This window comes from Pan troglodytes, chromosome 14, assembly GCF_028858775.2.
Source record: "Pan troglodytes isolate AG18354 chromosome 14, NHGRI_mPanTro3-v2.0_pri, whole genome shotgun sequence".
Taxonomy (NCBI): domain Eukaryota; kingdom Metazoa; phylum Chordata; class Mammalia; order Primates; family Hominidae; genus Pan; species Pan troglodytes.
The window spans coordinates 15,343,241-15,363,674 of record NC_072412.2 but is presented as its reverse complement, the minus strand read 5'-3'; the positions used below and the strand labels follow the sequence as shown (position 1 = coordinate 15,363,674).

The following is a 20,434-nucleotide window of genomic DNA, read 5'->3' as shown; positions in this document are numbered from 1 at the left end:
CCCTAGGTAACTACAAGGCCCCAAGTGGACATGATGTTCCAGATGGATATGAGGCCCCAAGTGGATACTAGGCCCAGGTGGACCCCAGATCTCAGGGGCACACTAGGCCCCAGGGGAACACCAGGCCCTAGGTAAGCATGAAGTCCCAGGTGGACATCAGTTGCCAGGAGGACACCAGGACCCAGTTGCTCATCAAGCCACAGCTGAACACCAGTTCCCCATGAACACCAGTCCTCAGGTGGGCACCTAGTCGTCTCGTGTGCATCAGGTGCCAGGCTGACATAGGCACCAGCTGAACTCTCGGCCTCAGGTGAACATCAGATCCCAGGTTGTCACACAGGCCCCAGGTGAACACCAGGTTTTAGGTGGACACGAGGTCCTAGGTGGATGTCTATGCTCCTGGTGAACCTCAGGCCCTAGTGGACACTCAGGCCCTTTATAGACATCTGGCTCCATGTGCACTCCCAGGGCCCAGGTAGACATGAGGCCCCAGAGGAACACCAGTCCTTAATCACCTAAGACTGAATTCCCCTAGGGCTGGAGACTGAGTATTCACCTTGGGCCTAGGAATCTACCTGGGGCCAGATGTCGATCCGGGGCCTGATGTCTACTCAGGTTCAGCTGTCCACCTAGGGCGGGGTGTTTTTCTGGGACCCAGAGTCTACCTGAAATATTGGTATCAACCTAGGGCCTATGTGTCCACTTGGAGTCTGATGTGCACCTGAAGCCTGAGTTTTCACCTGGGATCTGATGAGCACCTGGGGCCCAGGTTTCCATCTGAAACATCAGGTTCTAGGTTATACATCTGGGCCCCAGGTATACACTAGGCACCAAAAGAACTCCAGCCCCTGTCTTAACATGAGGTCCTAGGTGAATGCCCAGGCCTCATGTCTACATTAGGCCTCAGGTAGACATGACTCCAGGCGGGCATCAGGCCTGATATTGGCTCTATGTCTCCACCCAAATCTCATGTTGAATTGTAATCCCCATGGGTTGAAGAATGAGCCTGGTGAATGGTGATTGAATCATGGGGGCAGACTTCCCACTTGGTGTTCTCGTGATAGAGTTCTTACGAGACCTGGTTATTTGAAAGTGTGTAGCACACCCCCCTTCTGTCTCCCTCCTCCTCCCACATGGTAAAAAGGGCTTTACATCATGATTGTAAGTGTCCTGAGCCCGCCCAGTCATGCTCCCTATTAAGCCTGAAGAACTGTGGGTCAGTTAAACCTCTTTTCCTCATAAGTTGCCCAATATCAGGTAGTTTTTTATAACAGTGTGAAAATGGACTAATACAAGGCCTTAGGATAACAACCATGCTTCAAGCCATAGGTGGACATCTGGCTGCAACTGGACACTATTCCCCAGGTGGATACCTAGGCTCAAGGTTGACATTAGTCCCCAGGTAAACAACAAGCCCCAGGTGAATACCTATGCCCTAGTAGACATCAGGCCTCAGGCTGACACTCAGTCTAACCTCAACATTAGGCTCCAGGTGGATGCCCAGACTCCAGGTGGATACTAGACCCCAGGGGTACACCAGACTCCTGGTAGGCATAAGGCCCCAGGAGGACACTAGAATCCAGGTGTACATAAAGCCACTGGTTGACACCAAGCCCTCAGATGAATATCAGGCCAACTAGTGGACGTTAGACACATGAGAATACTTGGGCACCAGGTAGGTATCAGGCCCCAGGTAAACATCAAACTTCATGTGGACATCATTCTCCATGTGAACTCTAGCCCCAGCTAAACATCAGGCTCCAGATGGAAGCCCAGACCCCAGGAGCACTTCTGACCACAGTTGAACATCTGTCTCCAGGTGAATATCAGACCATGGATGGATAGCAAGTCCCCAGGTGGACATCAGGTCAAAAGTGAATATAAGTCTCTAGGAAGACATCTGACCCCAGGTGGATACTGAACTAGAGGTTTACATCAGGCCCTAGGTTGACAGCAAGGCCCAGGTAGACAGCAGGCCCCAAGCGAAGACCAGGCCCAGGTGGATACTGAACTAGAGGTTTACATCAGACCCCAGATTGACATTCAGTCCCCAGGTGGTCATGACACCTCAATTGGACACCAAGTCCATAGGTGTCCCAGGTGTACACCAGGTCAAAGATGAACACAAGACCTAAGGTTGACACTGAAGCCCCAAGTGGACATGAGGCCCTAGGTGAATAATATGACCCAGGGGATCATTAGGACCCAGCTTCATACCAGTCCCCAGGTTTACACGAGGCCCCCAGTAGGTTCCTAAGCTCTAGTTGGACATGAGGTCTCCAGTAGACACCCAGGAGTAAGGTGGACATCAAGCATCAGATGGACGTCTGGCCATGGATGAACATCAAGCCTCACATGGATACCTAGTCCACAGGTAGACATCAGGCCCCAGTTTGACATCAGTTTCTGGATGGATCCCCAAGCCCCAGGTGGATATCCAGTCTCCAGCTGAACATCAGCCCCTCGTGGACACCCAGGCCCCAGGTGGATATCAGGTGTCAGGTGAACACAAGTCCCTAGGCAGACGTCAGGCACCAGGTGCACACTCAGACCCCAAGAGGACATCTGTCCCCAGGTGGACATCACTCTCAAGGTGTACATTAGGCAACAGATGTACACCCAGGTCCAAGGCAGACACGAGTCCCTAGTAAAACTCAAGACCCCAGGAGGATACTCAAGCCCTAGGTGGATGCCCAGAACCCAGGTAATTACAAGGCCCCAGGTGGATATCAGATTCCAGATGAACATTAGGCCCCAAGTGGATACCTAGGCACCAGGTAGACACCAGGCCCCAGGTGCATCCCCCAGTCTCAGGAGCACACTAGGCCCCCAGTGAACACTGGCTCCAGGTGAGCACCCAGTCCAAGGTAGACACCGTGACCCAGGTGGTCATTAGGCCACAGCTGAACACCAATCTTGAGTGAACACCAGATCCCAGGTGGATACCTAGTCCAGGTGGATATTGGGCCCCAAGTGGACACCCAGCCCCCAGGTGAACATCAAGCTTCAGGTGGACATCATGCCTCAGGTGAACTCCGGGTCCAAGCCCAGCTGAACATCACTAGGTTCCAGGTGCACAACAAGTCACAGTTGGACATTCAATCCCAGGTGAACATCAGGCCATGGGTGGATAAACAGTCCACAGGTGGACATCAGGTCAAAGGTGAACATCAGTACTCAGGTGGACATCAGGCTCCAGGTTGACATCAAGCCCAAGGTGGACACTGAACTAGAGGTTTACATCAGGCCCCAGGTTGACACCCAGGCTCAGGTGGACATTAGGCCCCAGGTGGATACCTAGGCCCCTAGTAAACCTCAGATTCTAGGTTGACATTCAGGCCCCCAGTAGTCATTTGGCCCCAAGTGGACACTCAGGCGCCAGGTTCACATGATGTCTTAACTGGACACCAAGGGGCCAGTTTGATACCCAATCCTATGTGGGTGCCAGGTCCAAGGTTACACTCAAGCTCCAAGTGGACACCAGGCCCTAGGTGAATAGTACAACCCAGGTGGTCATTAGGCCCCAGAATGACACCAGTCCCCAGGTTAACAGGAAGCCCCCAGTGGGTACCTAGGCCCCAGCTGGACATCAGGCCTAATGTGGACAAACAGGATCAAGATGGACATCAGGACTCAGGTGGACATCTGGTGACAGGTGGACAACAAGCTTGGTGTGTACCTTGTCCCCGGGTGGTCATCAGGCCCCAGTTCAACACCAGTCCCTGAGTAGATTCCTCGGCTCCAGGTGGACATCCGGTCTTCAGCTGAACATCAGACCCCAGGTGAACACCAGGTCTTAGGTGGACATTAGGCCCCTGGTGGACATAAAGTACCAGTGGACATCCATGCTGCAGGTGGACACCCAGGGCCCAGATGGGCATCAGGCCCCATTTGGACATTGAGGCCCCAGGTGGATATCAGCCCTCAGGTGAACCCTAGGTCCAACATAGACATCAGGCCTTAGGTTGACACTCAAGCACCAGATGGACTGCTGCACCTAAGCAGAAAACAGACCCTTATCTGGATATCTAAGATACATGTATACAACAAGCCCCAGGCTGACATCCAGACCCCAGGTGGACACCATACCCCAGGTGAACAGCAGGCAACAGTTTGGCACCAAGTACCTAAGTGAAACAAAGCCTTAGGTGATTACCAGGCCATAGGTAGTCATTAGTCTCCAGCTGGACAATAGTCCCTAGGTGGATACCCAGGCCCCAGGTGGACACTAGACCCCAGATTAACACAAAAACCAAGTAAAAAATCAAGCCCCAAGTGGACAACCAGGCCCTAGGTAAATACACCAATCTCAAGCTGACACCAGGCCCTATTTGGACACCCAAGCCCTAGGTGGACTTCGGACCTCAGGTGAACACTGAACTCTAGAAGGTATTCAGGCCCTGTGTTTGACTACCTGGCCCCAGGGAGACACCAGGCATAGATGAACTTCAGGCACCAGCTGTACATCAGGTTCCAGGCAAATGTCCAGGCCCCAGGTGGATATCACACCTCAGATGAACACCAGGCCCCAGGTAGACATCAAAAACCAGGTGGACACTCAGGCCCCTACTGAATATCCGTCCCCAGGTGGACATCTGTCCCAAGGTGGACACGAGGCCACAGATGTACACTTAAGCCTAAGGCAGACCCCAGTCCCCAGGAAAACTCCAGGCTCCATGAGGGCACTCAGACCCCAGATGGATGCACTGGTCCTAGGTAAATACAAGGCCCCAGGTAGACAGCAGGCCCCAGTGAACACTGGAGCCCAGGTGGGTACCTAGTCCCCAGGTGTGCATCAGGCAGAAGGTTGACCCAGTCCCCAGCTGAACTCTGGGCCCCAGCTGAACATCATAACCCAGATGGTCACCCAGGCTCCAGGTGAACACATGGTCTTAGGTGGACATCAGGCCCCACATGAACACCCAAGTCCCAGGTAGAGATCAGGCCTTAGGTGTACACCAGACCTCAGGTGGGCATCTGGCTCCAGATGGCCATAGGTGGATAACTAAGCCTCTCCTGGATATCAGGCCCCAGGTGGGCACCAGGCTCCAGGCGAACATCTAGCCCCAGGGGGACATCCAGCCCCTGGTGGACATCAGGGCTCACATGGATAAGCAGTTTACAGATGGACACCTGCCACAGGTGCCTCACCTCTACTCCCTGAAACCTCACTTCCCCTCATGAGCCCTCTGTCCGACTTGGGGTACCCCTAGCCGCCTTAGGTGCACACTGGACTCGAACCAGGGACGCCAGGGTCCCTGGGGCTCAGCGCAAGGGTTCATGGGAATACACTTTCGTCCGTGGGGGACCCAGTTCCCGCTTCTCCGTGGCACAGTTTTTTTTTTCTCTGCCCCAGGTGCCTCACCTTTCCCTCATGGGCCTTCTGTCCACCTTGTGGTACCCCTGGCGGCCCGAGGCGCACCCTGGGCTCGAACCAGGGATGCCAGGGTCCCCAGGGCACAGCGCAAGGGCTGATGGGGAGACACTTTCTTCCGTGGGGGTCCCAGGCCCCGCTTCTCCGTGGCGCGTTTTTTTTTTCCTCTGCCCCAGGTGGGTCACCTTCCCCTCATGGGTCTTCTGCCCGCTTTGGGGTACACCTAGTGGCCCCAGGCACACGCTGGGCTCAAATAAGGGTCGCCAGGGTCCCCGGGGCCCAGCGCAAGGGTTGATGGGAAGGCACTTTCACCCGTGGGGGACCCAGGCCCCGCTTCTCCGCAGCGCTGTGTTTTTTTTTTTTTTTTTTTCTCTGCCCCAGGTGACTCACCTTCCCCTCATGCGCCTTCTGCCCGCTTTGGGTTACCCCTAGCAGGCCAGAGGCGCACCCTGGATTCGAGCCAGGGGCGACAGGGTCCCCGGGGCCCAGCACAAGGGCGGATGAGAAGGCACTTTCGTCCTTGGGGGACCCAGGCCCTGCTTCTCTGTGGTGCGGTTTTTTTTTTCTTTTATGCCACAGGTGCCATACCTCTCCTCCCTCAAACCTCACCTTCCCCTCATAGGCTTTCTGCCCACCATGGGGTACCCCAAGAGGCCCGAAGCGCACCCTGGTCTTGATCCAGGGATGCCAGGGTCCCGTGGGCCCAGCTCAGGGGCTGATGGGAAGACACTTTCTTCCGTGGGGGACCCAGGCCCCGCTTCTCCGCGGCACAGTTTTTTTTTTTTTCTCTGCCTCAGGTGCCTCACCTACCCCTCATGGGCCTTCTGCCCGCTTCTGGGTACCCCTAGCGGGCCCAAGGCGCACCCTGGGCTGGAACCAGGGTCGCCAGTGTCCGCGAGGTCCAGCGCAAGGCCTGATGGGAAGGCACTTTCGTCAGTGGGGGACCCAGGCCCAGCTTCACTGCGGCGCGTTTTTTTTTTTTTTTTTCTGCCACAGGTGCCTCACCTTCCCCTCATGGGCTTTCTGTCCGCCTTGGGGTACCCCCAGAGGCCCGAGGCGCACCCTGGGCTCGAACCAGGGATGCCAGGGTCCCTGGAGCCTAGCACCGGGTCTGATGGGAAGGCACTTTCTTTCGTGGGGAACCCAGGCCTCCCTTCTCCGTGGCGAGGTTTTTTCCTTTTTTCTCCGCCCCAGGTGCCTCACCTTCCCTTCATGGGCTTCTGCCCACTTTGGGGTACGGCTAGAGGCCCGAGGCGCACACTGGGTTCGAACCAGGGTCGCCAGGGTGCACGGGGCCAAGCGCAGGGGCTAATGGTAAAGTACTTTCGTCCGTGGGGGACCCAGGCCCCCCTTCTCCGTGGCGCGTTTTTTTTTTTTTTTCTGCCACAGGTGCCTCACCTCTCCTCCCTCAAACCTCACCTTTGCCTCATGGGCCTTCTGCCCGCCTTGGGGTACCCCTAGCGGCCCGAGGCGAACCATGAGGTCGAACCAGGGATGCCAGGGTTCCCGGGGCCCAGTGCAAGGGCTGATAGGAAGACACTTTCGTCCGTGGGGGACCCAGGCACCGCTTCTCCGCGGCACAGTTTTTTTTTTCTTTTGGCTGCCCCAGGTACCTCACCTTCCCCTCATGAGCCATCTGCCTGCTTTGGGGTACCCCTAGTGGACCGAGGCGCACCCTCGGCTCGAATCAGGGTCGTCAGGGTCCCCGGGGCGCAGCGCAAGGGCAGATGGGAAGACGCTTTCGTCCGTGCCGGACCCAGGCCCCGCTTCTCTGCGGTGCGGTTGTTTTTTTGTTTTTTCTGCCACAGGTGCCTCACCTCTCCTCCCTCAAACCTCAACTTCCCCTCATGGGCTTTCTGCCCGCCTTGGGGTACCCCTAACCGCCCGAGGAGCACCCTGGGTTTGAGCCAAGGTCGCCAGGGTCCACGGGGCTCAGCGCAGGGCCTGATGGGAAGGCACTTTCGTCCGTGGGGGACCATGCCCTGCTTCTCCGTGGCGCGTTTTTTTTTTTTCTGCCACAGGTGCCTCACCGCTCCTCCCTCAAACCTCACCTTCCCCTCATGGGCCTTCTGTCTGCCTTGGGGTACACCTAGCAGCCCGAGGTGCACTGTGGGCTCGAACCAGGGAAGCCAGGGTCCCTGGGGCCCAGCGCAAGGGCTGATGGGAAGACACTTTCGTCCGTGGGAGTGACCCAGTCCCCGCTTCTCCGCGGCGAGGTTTTTTTTTTTTTTTTCTCTGCCCCAGGTGCCTCACCTTCCCCTCATGGGCCTTCTGCACACTTCGGGGTACCCCTAGAGGCCCGAGGCGCACCCTGGGCTCGAACCATGGAGGCCAGGTTCCATGGGGCCAAGCGCAGTGGCTGATGGGAAGGCACTTTCATCCCTGGGAGACCCAGGCACCGGTTCTCCGCTGCGCGTTTTTTTTTTTTTTTTTTTTTCTGCCACAGGTGCCTCATCTCTCCTCCCTCAAACCTCAGCTGAAACTTTTGGGCCTTCTTTCCTCCTTGGGGTACTCGTAGCAGCCTGAGGCGCAGCGTGGGCTCGAACCAGGGATGTCAGCGTCCTCGGGACCCAGCTCAAGGGCTGATAGAAGGACACTTTCGTCAGTGGGGGACCCAGGCCCCGCTTTTCCGCGGCGCGGTTTTTCTTCTTTCTCTGCCGCAGGTGCCTCACCTTCCCCTCATGGGCTTTCTGCTCTCCTTGGGGTACCCCTAGCGGGTCCGAGGTGCACCCTGGTTTCCAGCCAGGGACACCAGGTTCCCCAGGGCCCAGCGCAGGGGCTGATGGGAAGACACCTTCGTCCGTGGAGGAGCCAGGCCCCGCTTCTCTGCAGCGCGTTTTTTTTTTTTCCTTTGCCCCAGGTGTCTCACCTTCCTCTCATGGGCCTTCTGCCGGCTTCTGGGTAACCCTAGCGGGCGCGAGGCGCACCTGGGGCTCGAACCAGCGTTGCCAGGGTCCATGGGGCCCAGGGCAGGGGCTGATGGGAAGACACTTTCATCCGTGGGGGACCCAGGTCCCGCTTCTTTGCGGCGCGGTTTTTTTTTTTTTCTCTTCCCCAGGTGTCTCACCTTCCTCTAATGAGCATTCTGCCCGCTTTGGGATACCCCTATTGGGCACGAGGCGCACCCTGGGCTCTAACCAGGGTCGCCAGTGTCCATGGGGCCCAGCGCAGGGGCTGATGGGAAGGCACCTTCGTCCGTTGGGGACCCAGGCCCCGCTTCTCCGCAGCGTGTTGTTTTTTTTTTCTGCCACAGTTGCCTCACGTCTCCTCCCTCAAACCCCACCTTCCCCTCATGGGCCTTCTGTCCGACTTGGGGTACCCCTAGTGGCCAGACGCACACCCTGGGTTCGAAACTGGGACACCAGGGTCCCCGGGGCCCAGCGCAAGGGCTGATGCGAAGACACTTTCTTCCTCGGGGACCCAGGCTCTGCTTCTCTGCGACGTTTTTGTTTTTGTTTTTTCGCTTTTCCCCAGGTGCCTCACCTTCCCCTCATGGGCTTTCTGCCCGCCTTGAGGTACCACTAGCGGACCCGAAGCGCACCCTGGTTTCGAGCCAGGGACGCTAGGGTCTCCGGGGCCCAGTTCAGGGCTGATGGGTAGGGACGTTCGTCTGTGGGGGATCCAGGCCCCACTTCTGGGCGGCGCAGTTTTTTTATTTTTTTCTCTGCCCCAGGTGTCTCACCTTTCCCTCATGGGCCTTCTGTCTGCCTTGGGGTACCCCTAGCAGGCCGAGGCGCACGCTGGGCTCGAGCCAGGGATACCAGGGTCCCTGGGGCGCAGCGCAAGCGCTGATATGAGGACAGTTTCTTCTGTGGGGGAGCCAGGCCCCGCTTATACGCGGCGCGGTTTTGTTTTTTTTTTTTCTCTGCCCCAGGTGCATCACCTTCACCTCATGGGCCTTCTGCCCGCTTTTGGGTACCCCTAGCGGCCTGAAGCGCACCCTGGTCTCGAACCAGGAATGCCAGGGTCACCTGGGCCCAGCGCAAGGGCTGATGGGAAGACACTTTTGTCCGTTGGGGACCCAGGCTCTGCTTCTCCGTGGTGCGGTTTTTTTTTTTTTTCTGCCACAGGTGCCTCACCTCGCCTTCCTCAAACCTCAACTGCCCCTCATGGGATTTCTGCCCGCTTGTCTTCCGAGGCTGCGGTGTGGATCTCGCACTGCGGCCGCCTCGCCTTGGCTGGGGAGAACCTCGGTGGGTAGGATTCAGAGGGGCTTTTGGTTTCCCGTTTTCCACACTGAACCCTTATAACTGGTCTCTGACCCTGATTATTAAGGGCTGCAAACAGGAAGGATTTTATTCACCATTGATGCGGCTCCGAGTAGTCCCAAAGCGAGGCAGCGCCCCCAAGGTCTGTGCTGAGAACGCTGCTCTGCCTTCGCGGTGTCCCCCGGGTGTGTGCTGAGCAGAACGCAGCTCCGCCCTCGCGGTGCCCCCAGCCCGCCCGCCCGGGTCTGTGCTGAGGAGAACATGCTCCGCTTCGCTGTATCTCCGAAGTCTGTGCAGAGGAGAACTCAGCTCTGCCCTGGCAATGCTCTCCGGGGGTCTGTGCTGAGGAGAAGGCAGCTCCGCCCTCGCAAAGGCACACGGCGCCGGCGCAGGCGCAGAGAGGCGCACGGGGGTACCCCTAGCGGGCCCGACGCCCACCCGTGGCTAGAACCAGGGTCTCCAGGGTCCACAGGGCCCAGAGCCCTGTGGATGGGAAGGCATTTTCATCGTGGGGGATCCAGGCCCTGCTTCTCCGTGGCGCGGTTTGTTTTTTTTTCTTTTTCTGTGACAGGTGCCTCAGCACTCCTCCCTCAAAACTCACCTTCCCTCATGGGCTTTGTGCTCCCAAAGCTCCCCTTGGGGTGCACTTAGCGGCTGAGGCACACCCTGAGTTCGAACCAGGGACACCAGGGTCCCCGGGTCCCAGTGCAGGGACTGATGGGAAGACACTTTCGTCCGTGGGGAATCAGGCCGCGCTTCTCTGCGGCGAAGTTTTTTTTTTCTCTGCCCCAGGTGCCTCACCTTCCCCTTATGGGCTTTCTGCCCACCTTGGGGTAACACTAGTGGCCCGAGGCGTACCCTCGGATCAAACCAGGGACGCCAGGGACCTCAGTGCCAAGCGAACGGGCTGAGAAGACAATTTCCTCCGTGAGGGACCCAGGCACTGCTTCTCGGCGGCGCGTTTCTTTACTTTCTCTGCCTCAGGTGCCTCAACTTCCGCTCATGGACCATTTGTTCGCTTTCTGGTACCGCAAGCGGTCCCGAAGCGCACCCTGGGCTGGAACTAGGGTCGTCACTGTCCACTCTGCCCAGCGTACGGCATAATGGGAAGGCACTTTCATCCATGGGGGACCCAGGCCCCGTTTGTCTGAGGCGAGGTCTCCTGTTTTTTTTCTGCCCCTGGTGCCTCACCTCTATTCTCACAAACTTCAAATTCAACTCATGGGCCTTCTGTCCGAGTTGGGGTACCCTAGTGGCCCGACGCGCACCCTGGGCGCCAACGACGGATGCCAGCGTCCCTGGGGACCAGCGCAAGAGCTGATGGGAAGATATTTTCATCAGTGGATGACCCAGAAACCGCTTGGCGATGCATTTTTTTCTCTGCCCCAGCTGCCTCAACTTCCCCCCATCAGCCTCCTGTCTCTGCGCCTGCGCCGGCGCCATGCGCTTCTCTGCGCCGCCACCGTTGCTGGGGGATGGGTCCCTGAGACTTGGCGAAGTAGGAGTACTGGACTCGCGCACAGGCCCTGTCTCGCAGGTTTTCAGGTGCGCTTGGCGTTTCCTCCGCTTTGAGGGGCAGGTCTCCAGTGGCCCCCGGGCGCAGGCCTGGACATCACTGTCCGTCTCGTCGTGACCCACTACGGCCTCAGAGACACAGGCTCACTGCATGTGCTCTTGGGGGATGTCAGTGCCACGTGTGGTCACACTGGCTCCGGCTGGGACTAGCCTCTGTCTCTCTTTGCCCGTGTCGCCGGAAGCCGCGAAGTCGAGATGCCGGAGACCCCGGGCCTTGGCGATGAAGGCAGGCCCCTGCTCCACCCAGGAAGGAGGGAGGCAGTGCGCTGGTGGGTCAGTGCCTTTGCAGCCGACAGCACGCCTTGCGGCCCTGGGGATCTTTCTGCGCCCCGGCGAGAGCCTTTCCGCCTCACTGCATTGTAACCCCATTCCCGATCACCGGGTGGGATCCATCATCGGATCCCAAGAGGAGTCCGCGCAGCCCAGCCGACACCCCGAAGCTCCTCCTTCACCGGGAACCCAAGCAGAAGACCGATCAAGGAGGTCCTGACGACAGGACTCCTATGGGTCCGACCCTGGGTCTCCCGCAGGCCCCTCTGGTAGTCCTCTTCCCTCCCGCCGCCCGGGGCTGTGCCGCAGCCGCCGCCGTAACCTCCAGCACCGCCGCCCCAGTCCCAGCAGCCGCCGCGTCGCCGCCATTTTTTAAAGGGTCCGCAGCCTGACTCTGCCAAGTAAGGGGGGGTGGGGCGGGTGAGTCGGCCTCGCCAGTGCGCATGCGCGAGGCCCGAGCCGCCGCTTTGGTCACAGTGACCGCCACCGTTGCCCGGGGATAGGTCCCTGAGATGAGACTTGGCGAAGTAGGAGCCCTGTGTGATGGTGCGTCAGAGTCGGGGCTGAGGCCAGCCCCGGCCAGGGCAGTTACCAGGACGGTCTCCGGAGGCCGGGATTCGCGGAGGGTCCACCAGCAGGAAGAAACTCCAGGAGGAAGAAACCTCAGACAGATCGCCAGGGAGGCAGCGCGGGATCCCAGCCTCAGGCGTGCGCGGACGGTGTGCGGGTGAGTCTCCCCAAAAGTGGCGCCCTTGTGATGTCGAGGACAGGTCTCCCTGTGTGCCCGTAGGCTGCTGTCTCACCGGTGGCTCGTAGTCGCGGAGAGCAGAACCCGGCAGCTTCAGGGGCTGCCTGGGGGTGGGTGTTACCTGCTGTATGTCTGTGTCCCTTATGGGGGTGTGTCTGTGTGTCTGTGTGTGTGTGAGCGCGCGCGCGCGCGCGTCTGTGTGCCCACTACCGTCTCTCTCTTAAGTCTCTCTCTCTCTCTCTCTCTCTCTCCCTTCTCGCTCTTTCCGTCGCCCTCTCTTTCTGTCTCTGTCCGTCTGTGTGTGCGTGCGTCTTGGGACACATGTTCCCTGTGCGCCGGAGGCTGGGTTTCTTGCACGTCCGCCTTTCTTTTGGTCAGCCTCTCCCCGCGTCTCTGCCTGGGTGTTGTGGCCGGTTGGCAGTCGTTTTCCCGGCGGTTCCGGTTTGGGGGTCTGTGAAGGCCTGGGCAACGTGGGCATCTGCGTCGGAGCCGCAGGGGTTTTCATTCCCTCCCCATCCGGAGCAGCCTCTTTGCTAGGTTAGATCCAGACGACCGCTCCCCAACCAAGGACAACGGCCTCCCAGGCGCTCATTGTCCACCCGCAGGAGGGTGCCCGCAGACCTTCCAGAAGATGCTTCTCACGCCTCTCGCCCTCTGCCCTCATGGAGAAATCTAGCCACAGCTCGACGCAGGGACGGAGAAGGAAGCCGGCAAGGGGATGGGGCAAGCCTCTCTCTCACTCAAAGGCTGGCCTTCCTGGCCGAGTCTCCCGTTTGACTCTCCTCCCCGGATGCCGGTGGCGATGGCATGGCCCCGTATCCTGCCTGGGCTCTGGCCTCTGCTCTGTCCTCCCTCTTGCTGTGTCTGCCCCGTCTCTGAAAAGCCTGGCGGCTTCTTAGTCTGGCTTAACGTCTTCAACAAAGGAGACTTCCAAGTCCATCTGGGAGAAACCGCGTGGGGGTCCGTGTCAGGATTGCTTCCCTCTCCTCACCTCTTTCTGTATGATTGGGCAGGTGTGGTGATGCTGGAGCTCTGGGCTTCCATACCTGTGGGGGACAGGGAAGCTCTCTTGGTCGGCATGACCCAAGGGATGGCTGCGCGCTCGGTCCAGGAAGAGGGGGAGGCAAGCCCACCTTTCCTGACATTGGCCTTCTAGGAAAGGCGGTGTTGCCTCCCGCCTGCACGTCCTGTCTGATCCTTGAGGGCCAACCGGTTCCTCCGCTCCTGGGGAAAGTGCCTTCGAGCACTGAATCTTTTGGCTGCCACGGATGTCAGGGAGCCAACGGGACTGGGTTTTGGCTGGGTGCAGGTGAGGTTGCATCAGGGGTACCTAGCCGGTGGCGGCGTGGGGGTGGGGCGTTCTTTGTCCAAACCTCTGGGCCCCTCTGGCGGGCCTCCCCGAATGTGGCCTGGACTCGCGCACAGGCCCTGTCTCGCAGGTTTTCAGGTGCGCTTGGCGTTTCCTCCGCTTTGAGGGGCAGGTCTCCAGTGGCCCCCGGGCGCAGGCCTGGACATCACTGTCCATCTCGTCGTCGCCCACTATGGCCTCAGAGACACAGGCTCACTGCATGTGCTCTTGGGGGATGTCAGTGCCACGTGTGGTCACACTGGCTCCGGCTGGGACTAGCCTCTGTCTCTCTTTGCCCGTGTCGCCGGAAGCCGCGAAGTCGAGATGCGGGAGCCCCCGGGCCTTGGCGATGAAGGCAGGCCCCTCCTCCACCCAGGAAGGAGGGAGGCAGTGGGCTCGTGGGTCAGTGCCTTTGCAGCCGACAGCACGCCTTGCGGCCCTGGGGATCTTTCTGTGCCCCGGCGAGAGCCTTTCCGCCTCACTGCATTGTAACCCCATTCCCGATCACCGGGTGGGATCCATCATCGGATCCCAAGAGGAGTCCGCGCAGCCCAGCCGACACCCCGAAGCTCCTCCTTCACCGGGAACCCAAGCAGAAGACCGATCAAGGAGGTCCTGACGACAGGATTCCTATGGGTCCGACCCTGGGTCTCCCGCAGGCCCCTCTGGTAGTCCTCTTCCCACCCGCCGCCCGGGGCTGCGCCGCAGCCGCCGCCGCACCCTCCAGCACCGCCGCCCCAGTCCCAGCAGCCGCCGCGTCGCCGCCATTTTTTAAAGGGTCCGCAGCCTGACTCTGCCAAGTAAGGGGGGGTGGGGCGGGTGAGTCGGCCTCGCCAGTGCGCATGCGCGAGGCCCGAGCCGCCGCTTTGGTCACAGTGACCGCCACCGTTGCCCGGGGATAGGTCCCTGAGATGAGACTTGGCGAAGTAGGAGCCCTGTGTGATGGTGCGTCAGAGTCGGGGCTGAGGCCAGCCCCGGCCAGGGCAGTTACCAGGACGGTCTCCGGAGGCCGGGATTCGCGGAGGGTCCACCAGCAGGAAGAAACTCCAGGAGGAAGAAACCTCAGACAGATCGCCAGGGAGGCAGCGCGGGATCCCAGCCTCAGGCGTGCGCGGATGGTGTGCGGGTGAGTCTCCCCAAAAGTGGTGCCCTTGTGATGTCGCGGACAGGTCTCCCTGTGTGCCCGTAGGCTGCTGTCTCACCGGTGGCTCGTAGTCGCGGAGAGCAGAACCCGGCAGCTTCAGGGGCTGCCTGGGGGTGGGTGTTACCTGCTGTATGTCTGTGTCCGTTATGGTGGTGTGTGTGTGTGTGTCTGTGTGTCTGTGTGTGTGTGCGCGCGCGCGCGTGTCTGTGTGCCCACTACCGTCTCTCTCTTAAGTCTCTCTCTCTCTCTCCCTGCTCACTCTTTCCGTCGCCCTCTCTTTCTGTCTCTGTCCGTCTGTGTGTGCGTGCGTCTTGGGACACATGTTCCCTGTGCGCCGGAGGCTGGGTTTCTTGCACGTCGGACTTTCTTCTGGTCAGCCTCTCCCCGCGTCTCTGCCTGGGTGTTGTGGCCGGTTGGCAATCGTTTTCCCGGCGGTTCCGGTTTGGGGGTCTGTGAAGGCCTGGGCAACGTGGGCATCTGCGTGGGAGCCGCAGGGGTTTTCATTCCTTCCCCATCCGGAGCAGCCTCTTTGCTAGGCTAGATCCAGACGACTGCTCCCCAACCAAGGACAACGGCCTCCCAGGCGCTCATTGTCCACCCGCAGGAGGGTGCCCGCAGACCTTCCAGAAGATGATTCTCACGCCTCTCGCCCTCTGCCCTCATGGAGAAATCTAGCCACAGCTCGACGCAGGGACGGAGAAGGAAGCCGTCAACGTGATGGGGCAAGCATCTCTGTCACTCAAAGGCAGTATAGAGGTCCACCACACAGGCATATCCAGTATGGTGCCCACCACCTCATCTTGGGGCTGGGTGAAGGGCAAGTGGCACTGCAGGAAATATTAGCCTTGTTCTCTGTCTTCAATTTGTTCCAAGATTGCGGCCCACACCAGTGCTTGGGCTTGTGAGAATGGAGGGCTCTTCAACAGTTCAGAAACAAGCAGTCTGCCCCAGGTGTGAGATGAGCAAAAGACACCCCCACTTATGCTTTTCCAAGTCCCTCAGTGTATAATCTGTGCTGGGTTCTTGCTTCCTTATTTTTCTGTGTTCAAGTTTCTTCTTGTGGTGCTCTAGCACACTTCCGTCAATATAGATATTGGAATTAACGATTATTTATCCATAACTTTGCTTTCTCTTTCTGAGAATAACTAGAGTCAAATATCTATAGTCAGTCATATTGAAGAAAAACCTCAGAAATATACTTCTTGGTAACTCAACACCCAAGAGCAAATCATAATGGAAATTATAAAATATTTTTAATTAAAAAATGTATACTACATTATAAAATGTGTCATTCTAGAGGAAAATGTAGAACCTTAAATTCTTATTTTAGGAGGACAACAAATTAATATTTAAAATGTTTTGAATTTATTGGTAGAAGTTAGAAATATCAACAGAAATAAAAGGAAATAAAAAATACATGCATAGTGATTAAGAATACAGGGAAAGAAAAGTCAAGAAATATGGCCAAAAGTTTGTTAGTTGTTGTAGGAGCCATACAATAACAAAACTCTGGAGAAATGGCTTCATAAAATTAAGAGAAGAAACAAGTATGCAATCTCAGGAATCAAAATAGGAAATAATTATACATCAGGTGTCATGAATTTTTTTTGTTTTTTGGAAAGGATCTGATGGTAAATATTTTAGGTTTTTGGGCTATATGGTTTGTTGCAACTAATCAATTCTATTGTTGTGGCATAAATTGACAGTATATCAATGAATAAGCATGACAGTGTTCCAGTAGTACTTTATTTATAAATACTGTCTGGCTTATTTGCCACAATTTATTGAGTTTTGTTTTAAATAATACAAATATCAAGAAGGTAAATTAGTGTAGTATGAAAACGTTTAATTCAATAAATTTGGAAATATATGTAAAATGTGTACAAATACTTGAAACATGCATTTTTCCAAAAGTAACCTAAAGTGAAAAGAAAAATCTGAATTGTGCTACAACAAATGCATTTAATCAGTAGTCAGAAATCATCTCATAAAGATAATTTCAAGCCATGATGACTTTACTGGCAAGTTGTTTCAAACATGAAACAAAATAATAATTCCAATCTTACATACAATTCTTTCTGAGCATGAAACAGGAAAGAACATACTCTATTTCATTTTATTATGCTATTATGACTCTGATATTATAACCTGACAAGGATAGTAAAGGGAAAGTAAATTAAACAGCAATGTAATTTATGAAAATAATGAAGGAAAACTTAAAAAAGTACCATGCAGAAATAAGCAATGCATTAAAATGTAAGACATCACAGCCAATGTTTATTCTAAGAAACCCTGGGAAGCAATAATGGCCTCATGTAAAGGTATCAATTACTATGATACACCACAACAAATAACTTAACAATATTATAAGCATATTTAATTTTATTTTCTTAAAAAGTCATACATTTTAACAACCCAAATTAAAAGAGAATCTAGTTTAACTGATAACATTTGTTTTCAAAAGTTCTATTGAACTTATAACACTTAACAAAGGAATGTTAAAATATTTCCTTTGTGATTGGGAACAAAATAAACATAGATGGTACAAGCAATTTTATTTATCCTTTTGCAGGTCTTAGACACTGGGATAGGATTGAAAATATTAAAAAAATAAGAATTATGAAAGAGAAAACAGATTATTATGTTACCGATGACACTAAGTACACAGAAAATTCAAAATGATTGTAAGATACATTATCGTAATGAATATGAGCTTTTAGCAAGATGCTTTGACACAAACGTATTATGCAATATTGAAATGCATTTCAAATAAGTAGAGAACTTTATTTAGATGTGTCAATGTGGCTTACTCTCACAAACATAATATTTAGTGGTATGATTAAGTCACAAAAAATATGTACAGTAAATAAAGTTCAAATAAACATAGACATAACATTGACATAAATATATTCTTGAATTGAAAGACTTTAATGAAATCACTTCTCCCCAAAATTAATCTTTGTAACTAGTGCATCCAAAGTAAAACCCAGTAAGGTTTGATTTAGATATTGACAAGCTAATTCTAGAATTTATGTAAACTCTAAAAATATTAAAGTTCAGTTAATAATTTATTGAGGAAGGAAGAATATATTACAGGAAATATTATAAGACTTAATTAATGCAATGTGGTATTAACAAAGAAATAATCAATGAAATGGAATAGGTAGACTACAGTAAGGAAAATATAAGAACCCATGATATGTAAGAAAGCTAGTATTATAGATCAGTGGTGAAAAATAAATTTGCCAATAAATGAGAGTGAGAAAACTGGTTATACATATGGAAAATAATTAAAGTGATTCTTTACCTTATATAATATGTAACAATCAATTCCTTGGCGATCAATATTTAAATGTAAAGCCAGGCAAAAATTACAGAAAACCCAACAGTAAAACAAAGAAAATGGCTTGTACATGTGCTTTATAAAATGTACAATGTAAGTGTCCACCATACATATTTAGAATCATTTTAACTTGTTTTTAACACAAAAATGCAAATGAAAATGTTTTATATGTACATTATTACTTATACAACAGATTGACCAAAAAAAGTCTGACAAGAAAGACTTCTGGCAAAGATATAGAGCAATAATAATTTCATATGCTTTCCTGGAAATGGAAATTATATCCATTTTAAAAAGAGGCTTGTATTATCCAGTAATATTGAAGATGACCATATATTCTAATCAGCAATTGACTTTCACTTCTTATTTTGTATGTACGTGGTTGGCCATTAAGAAATGTGATCCAAAATATTTACAGGCTCAGTTAAGTACTATAAGCAATGCAAAAGTTAAACAACAGTAGAATGTGGTAGAGTCATACAGTGGAATAGTACACTTTAGAAAAAAATAGATAACTTTATTTAGATATGTTAATGTGGCTTACTCTCACAAACGTAATATGCAGTGGTATAATTAAGTCACAAAAGGATATGTACAATATAATTCAGTTTAAATAAAGTTCAAGGACACAAAACAGCAGGTTGGATTGTTTATAAAAGGTTTACTGGACACTAAATCTATAAAGATAATAATATAAATTATTTTAACACATCCTTCAATTACCTTTCATTCCTCCGGAAATTTGTTGAAACCTCTTGAATGCCTATGACCTTTCTCATTTCCTCCACTGTTTAATTTCCTTTTATACTTTGTTTAAAACTTTGAATGGACATATGAGAGATGAAGTCATATTTTTCTAAATAAGTTCAAAAATATTTTGCTTTAAAATATAAGTAGTGATTAAATTTCTAAGAATTGAGCAATAGTTGAATGTTATAAATTTAGTTTTCATGAATATTTCTCTCTCCACATTTCTTCTTCTCAACTTGCTCATATCCCTTCAAATGACAAAATACTTAGAAGTATTTGAGTCAAGTTAGATATATTTTTGAAGATATTATTTGCTTATTTGTCTATGAGAGGTCAACAACAACTTCCATGAATATTAGGAAAGCAAATGTCGGTAGGTCTATTCACTTCAATATTGAATTCACCTATATCTGAAATTTAAATGTCAGTGATAGGACCGACAGAAAGTGACAATTTCTTTAGGTAACACAGCACTAAGTGGCAATACTTTAATATTGTCACTATTACATTTTTCAGATATACAATATATACTTTACCAAGAATCCTAGTCTATTATGTTCTAAGGATGAGCTGTCTTTATACAAATCCACAATAAATAGCTGTGTAAATAAGAGTTACCATTTTTATTTTATAGCATAAAATGTATTTCAAATAGTTGTACAAATCAGATATGTTATAAAAGAAACATCTTTCCTATTATTGAATTACCCAAAGTTGCTTACCTAACATAGAATCTTGTGGAGGAAAATAGGCCAGTGAAATTCAGTGATTATTCATTATGATCAAGGTGATTAGTACAGAAATCTCCATGACTATTCTGTGCAGTGTCTTTTCTTTAACAATATTTGATAATCATTCTTATTTTTACTTTCTGTAGACAAATCCTTTCTTGTTTTGCCTCCTTTTAGGTACTTTTCAGATTATAAAAGTATATAGTAAAAAGAAATGCACACACAAAACTATTCGGTTGGTATACTTAATTTTGTTAGAATAGATTTAGTCCAGGTATATTCCAGTGGTTTCTTACTGAGAGTCCATCCTAGTCCCCTGATTATTACTTCAGTGTTCAATGATGGTTTTTCCTTCATGTTAACAGGAAATAATTTTGGTTTCTGCTAAAAATGGCAGTTGCCACCAGTATGTGTGAGTTTTATTTCTTAGAAAATAACTATATTTTATATTTGGTGAATATCTTAGTTTTGCATTTAATTTGCTAAGCAGAATCAATGCAATCACTATCATATTCTATAGTTTTTCCTAACAGATTGATAGAGTAAAATGTATGGTTTTTCTAATTTTTAGCATGTGTGTCCAATAAAATGACTTTATATAATTTTTTTCTTGTTGGTTCATTTTTTTTCCAGTCGAAGTTTCTTCTTTAGTTTCTCATATAATTGATTCAAAACTCCTAAGTGATGATCACAGTAACCTTAGGTATTTCTTAATTCTCCATAATAAATATAGCATCTGAGTCTAATTTCTTCTGGGAGATTTATTAACTTTTAAGATAGCATGTGTCACTTACATAATCTAACAATGCATTTTGCATACTAAAATGATGAAACATTCTTAATGAATTTAAATAGCTACTTTATCAGAAACAGGAGTCATAGGTTGAATTTTTATGTGAGTAGTAGAGCTAAGAATATTTGTAAAACAGCTCTCCGTGATGGG

General features: G+C 52.0%; 1 long non-coding RNA gene across 2 annotated transcripts in view; it reads left to right on the top strand.

The window, feature by feature from the left end:
* The first annotated feature begins 11,891 nt into the window (after positions 1-11,891).
* Positions 11,892-20,434, top strand: part of LOC134808107 (uncharacterized) — a 27,569-nt gene continuing 19,026 nt past the window's right edge. The window contains exon 1 of one of the 2 annotated variants that reach the window (XR_010150340.1): positions 11,892-12,154. This is a non-coding gene — a long non-coding RNA (uncharacterized LOC134808107). Of the gene's footprint in view, positions 12,155-14,369; positions 14,650-20,434 lie in introns of those variants that run through there. The other variant, XR_010150339.1, reaches the window with a different exon arrangement.